Raw genomic sequence first — 6,144 nt, forward strand, 5'->3', positions numbered from 1 at the left:
GCATCTCTTTTTTTGTACTTTTTTTTTCATACTTCACGAATCAACCTGAAATTCATGTCAAAAAAATTAGATAGCATCTTTTTGACAGCTTCGAGATAAAAAATTTTTTCGTGATTAGCAGTGACAGTAAAAAATCCAAGCAAAAGCATTTTTACTGGGGATCTATAATTTTTTGATTTCCGTTTAACATTTCGCGGATATGGCACGGAAGTGAGTGCGTGTGGTGGGAGGAAGTCGACTCATGCCGATGGTTATAATTGACAGTCTCCAGTTATCTTTATATTCCATCTGACCGTATATGCATACCAACGGACTCTATGACATTTTTAGAGTGAAAAAAGGGAGTTGGTACGTATCGCACAATTGCAAAATATGCGGTAGATCTATGTCTCTTTGGCCGCAGCTATACATGCACAGTAGGTTACACGGGCATTTCGAGATACTTTATGGACAAAAAAAAGGTAGTGAGCACCGGGGAATTCCTGTGCCCATTGATCTCTCGTGGGGGATATCGGCGCGAAAAAAAAGTGCTGCGTGTGCCGTTTTACTGGCGTAGAATCGCGATGTTGACAGACTCGAGAGGGACGATTCGGTTGTTCTTTTTATTTTTATTTATTTTTTTTTATTGTTCGCTAGTCTATGTGTGTTGTTCATGTTGACATTTTTTTCTTTGTTACGCGCACGCATGACTGTGATGATATGTGTGATAGTAAGGAATCTGGGGTGTAGCGTTTGTCGATGATTGGATCGCTCGGTTGCCTGGCCCGCCAGTCACAATAAAACAAAAGATTCCCGGGGTGAGTTGTATTTTGATTTCGAATACTCGTCCCTGAGATTTTTGTAAGTGGGTAATTTTGCGCTCGTGAATTCATGGTTGGAGAAAAGTTTGTGAACATATTTTTGTATTTTTCTACGTCGTTTAACAAGTAAATTTTTGCCTTTTTGTTCTTTTTTCGTACCAAAAAGTGCTTGAATTTTTTTATACAAGATGATAAATAATCATATCATTCTAGTATACGAAATAATATCATAATATATTTTTCCTTCAAAATAAAAATTTTTTAGTAACTTGCAAGACATTTAATTTTCCAAGTAGAAGAGTTTCTCTCACACAGTCAATCCAAACATAAAATCTAATTATTATAAGCAAGTTCAAAATGCTAAAAGCCATTTTTTCATCAGACCCCTTCTTTTTGTTAGGTAATTAAAAATAAAAAGTAAATGCCATACTCAGCTAATTACACAACCATACGAATTGGTCAAGTATACAAAGTAACTTTATTTATGTCTCAAAATGCAATCTCATTGATGTTAAGTCAGTTTAACACTTCAAATTCCTAACTTGAGTACATTTTGTTTCTTTCCACCCTCATTTCCCCTCATTTCAAAATGTACATAATCCACATGCACTAAGAATAATTTTGGCCCCACTCCCGATCCAGGTTTAATCCAATAATCCTCGCAGGGCAAAGATCCAATCGTTTCGGCAGCACCAGCACCCACGTAACTCCATAAGCAAACTGTACACGTGTACCCTTTCCGTCGCCAACGAATACATACATGCATTTAAGACTTTGGGTTCAGCAAGTGTTGGCTAATCACCGAACCTCGTCTTTATACCTACACCAAAAGGTGGAAAATATTATAGTAGCACATTTTGTCACTATCGAAGCGCACACATACGCGCATATTAACATTATTGGGTTTAAACGATCGATTCTTCCGAGTACATTCCACGTGTTAGTATTTACTGGTATTCACAAGCTGTGAGTACAGTGCAAACCGAAGGGTTGGGGGAGGATAGCCGCGATGGTACAATTTTCACGTCTGTTTGCTTCCGGAATACACGGCCTATTCGTTACAAGCCACTGGCTGCTGTGCATGACTCAACGCCACCGCAAAGCTCTTCTACAGCGGAGCTTCGTCAGTTACAGCTCGACTTCCGGCTCATCGACGGCTAATAATTTTTTAATGATATTTGGTCGGATGATCGAGTGCGATAATTGTCACGCTTATACTTTGATATTTACAGGTGGAACATGTGTTGGGAAAAGGAAACATTAAAAGACATTTGAAAATTAAAAAAAAAAAAGGCAAACATGCAACACACCATCCAAAGCGGATGTTGTACAGCATAGTTTCTCGGCGTGGCCTAAGAAATTGTCGAAGAAGCAGCAGCTCATCCCCTCGATTCCACGCTAGGGAATTTCTCACGACAATCCGTATTCGCAATTCCCCGAAACTTACTCCCAAACTTGTATTCAGCCATCGGAAGTTTCGGCTGTTAAGCTGAAACTCGGTGTTAGGATACTGCAGAGCCGCTACTGTTACTACACCAGCCGATCGAATAAATTTCAAGTATTTATCGTCCAGCAAAGAAAGAGGGACAGAGATAAAGGGAGTCTGCAAATCCTTGAGCACACACGTGGCACGGTCTGCTCACGTGTTTGAGTAGAGAATTAGAACTAGTGCGAATACAGTTATAAACGGAAGTGCAACGGTGCATGTGTCCAACGAACACACGGGCTGAAAGTCGTGCTTTATGCGTTCTCTTGTTGGAGAAAAGGCTTAGACGACTCGTGAGTTTCCGCTTTACGCAGAGGATCAGCGTTAATTTTACAGTTTTCCTTTTTTTTCCAGTGGATGTCTCAGCACGTCCTAGATCATCTGACGTTCAACGCGAGTGAAAGACTGTATTTGCTACTAAAACTACAACGGTGATAATTTATTATTTTGAAAGTTTAAGAAATTTTTTAGTGTAGAAAACAAAGATTTTACTATTTAATGATGTCGTTAATATTAACCAGTGGATAAGTAAAACTGTTACGATTTCTACAGAACCAATAAAACCGAGTTACATGTGTAGTCTTGATAGGGGCCTTGACGTTTATGTATGCTTATAGTAAATTGCATACAAACATGTACTAAAAGTTACTGCACAGTTTCTTAAAATGAGGTTCTTGTAATAAGTATTGAGTTGATTGAAACAAGAGTGAAAGTGTGATTGATTATCAATGTCAAATTTGAGGTAAACATGCTTCTCGACATTCTCGCAATAAGATGACTAATCATGTGAAAGCCACACAAGTAGTTTGTTGTTTCTTGTTTGTACTTGATAAAGTTAATTATGGTTACAATTTTCTCAGAATATGATGAAATTAGTCAAGAACTCTTGTGTTTTATCAAATATAATTATTGACCTAGTCTTATAATGTATTAAAGTGTGAAGCTTTGCTAGATCAAACAGCTCTTATTATATTAATGATAATGCTATCATTTTAATAATAGATTTAATGTTAAAAAATAGTATACATACACATTATTAATATGAATGTTATAGTGATACATTGTTTGAATTATTTTTGTCTAAAGTTAAGCATCTGTTAAATTATTAATAAAAACCTTATTAATTTAAACTACATCAGGTTACTTAAAATATACAGGCATTTAAAAATGCATGAACATTGTCTTTTTTTTATTTTTATATAACTCTTTACCTTAAGTGAAGAAATTGAAAACTTAAAAATATAATTTAAATGTCTTCTGTAGGAATTAAATAATGACATTTTATTAAACATATAATCTAAAAATAACAAGTACACTAAATATTTTCTATTCATTATTGACGAATTTAACATTTACTGCGCTCAAGCAATGACTCTAAATTTTTTTAGAAATTCACATAAACTGTTTGAATATTGTATAAATTAAAAAAAAAAATATAATATAAAAATTATTCTAGAATACAATTTTTCTTATTGTTACGAAAATTTTGAAGTCATACAACAATACTCTTCCTGTAATGTAGAAAACACTTTGATCTCATGTAGAAAATATTTTACAAAGTGTGGGAAGTGAAACTTTTTCTGCAACGTAGGACTTATTTTTGTTTCTGATAAACTTTTTGGGAAGCATGCTTTGATAAATCATTTTTATTATTTTCAATTACTTATAAATCAGCAGTTGTGAACTAAATACCAAAATTAAATATTACAAACATTTTATTATAAACACACACTTCAATTATTTATTCAAAACACAGCTGATTGTTTGAAAAATAAGAGTGTTTTAAGCTGCAAGAGTAGACTCCATTGTCAGGGCTAGTAATAAATTGTAGAAAAATGTTGAAATCACTAGAGGAAACTTAATTGTTTACTCTAGGATTCAAACCTTAATAATACTGATGGACCCTAACCTGCCGCTATCTGAGCTCCTTGAGCTTCACCGTTACGCATTTATAGTAAAGAAAGTATGAGCTTTACAATAATTCCTAATATTTTGATCCATATACTTTCTCCACTCGTTGATCCGAAAGCATCTAACAATTTAGACAGTACAGTCTTTAATGTTTGACCATTAGATTTGAAAATTTTTAGCAAATTAGATAAAATATCTTCTCCATGACCTGAAGCGGTTTTATCATCACTTGGACTTCTTGGCTTGAGAACCTATATAAATTGATATGAAAAAACTACGTTATAGAGTTTTACAATTAATGATTTTATATTTCAAAGAAAAAAACGTCAATCGAGAGAAGATCAGGGTCAAATAAAAAAATACGATACAAAAAAATTTAGAGAGCAATGTTGCCTGGTTTTAATGAAATGTTAAAAAATGCAATTCAAGGGAATGAATAAACAATAATAAGCAAAGTTTGAACTCTAATACTCTTGTTAAACTATGTAATAAAAAAATGTTATTTTTATTATTAAATTTTTACTTAAAAATTAATGATTTATGATTGGTACAAAGATGGTTAAAAATCAAGAATATATTTTAATCGAAAATATTTAAAAATAATATTTATAATGATAATAACTAATTAATAATCTCAAATTTAACTATCGACTACAATTTTACTTACCCTAGCGTTGCAAAGATCCAAACATGTTACCAGGAAGATGAAAAAAATGCAGAGTACAACAAACGACCTCATGTTTTTATTCATGATTGTATTTCTGCACAAAAACAAAAAAAAATTATGAATTTCAATCAACCATGTGGCTAAAAAAGTAATGGTTAATATTGAAAGCTTTTATACATGCTTATAATTTAAAAAGTAGGTCTATGTATCACGTTTTTTATATCTAGGATATGTTTTGAAAAATACGAACCGTTTCAAAAATTAGTTATCTACCACTTACCTGGACGGGAACAAATAGTATTTTTAAGTTACTCGTTTCGTAGGTAGAACCAGACTATGATGCCAAAAGACTAGATGAGGCTTTTATATCTTTTCTTACGTCTTCCCCCTTTGTAATATATAATTCTAACTGATAATAATATGGTGATGCACACTTTGTCATAAAATTACTAATCAACATTTGAAACAACAACGACCAAACAAACATATGACTAACTGCGCTTATCTATTTTCAGACATAACGTTCAGATAAGACCAACGAAAAATAGTACGAGTCAGAATATAAAATCCTTAGAAATATAAGAAAATAGTGGTTACTATATACTAATATATACATAGTAGAAAGTGGCAAGAAGTAATTAACGTACTATTTCGCTTTATTTTCAAATACTTATTGGTTATTCAATGTCAACATAAAATTCAAGGTAAAATTACAACTCAAAATGTGATGCACAAACAACCAAACAAACATTCACTAACTACGCTTATCGATTTGTCATGCTGTTTATCTTATCTGTTAATCTAGATATTTATGTAGTAATGAACGGAGAGTGTTGATTAGAGTTTGACCAATTCATGCACTGTACTGTTGAGTATTAAAAAATATAGTAAAATTTTATCAACTCATGCAATAATACTAGTTTAATGGAATTTACAGGACATTGAATGATACAAACACTTAAAAATCATCTTACAATTTTATGGAAATTTCTTACAGTATTCTATTTATCCACCCTTACAGTAATAACTCGGGGTTATTTTATCTATCTTCGTATTTCAGCTGTACCTATGGATTATCCTGCTGCATCAAATATCGTAACTCGATAGCATACGTTTGAATTAAATCACCCACTAAAACCTCTACGACTCTATACGTTTCTATTACATGCACAACATGATGCATAGTGGATACTACAGCTGCAATTTGTAAACGTTGCAATATACTGCACATAATACGTACCGTGCAAGTGATAGTCCGTTTGAAAGTGGAGTAATGCTTG

The 6,144-nt window shown here is 33.0% G+C and overlaps 1 long non-coding RNA gene across 1 annotated transcript; it reads right to left on the minus strand.

Annotated features, from left to right (window-relative positions):
* Positions 1-3,352: 3,352 nt before the first annotated feature.
* Positions 3,353-5,213, minus strand: LOC149375342 (uncharacterized). The gene is made up of 3 exons (XR_016292841.1): positions 5,145-5,213; positions 4,865-4,958; positions 3,353-4,448 (listed from the first exon to the last, which is right to left on the minus strand). It is a non-coding gene; the product is annotated as an uncharacterized LOC149375342 (long non-coding RNA).
* Positions 5,214-6,144: the final 931 nt, after the last annotated feature.

This window comes from Copidosoma floridanum, unplaced genomic scaffold (assembly GCF_036245765.1).
Source record: "Copidosoma floridanum isolate Cflo_tuat_1 unplaced genomic scaffold, Cflo_Japanese_pri ptg000007l, whole genome shotgun sequence".
NCBI lineage: Eukaryota > Metazoa > Arthropoda > Insecta > Hymenoptera > Encyrtidae > Copidosoma > Copidosoma floridanum.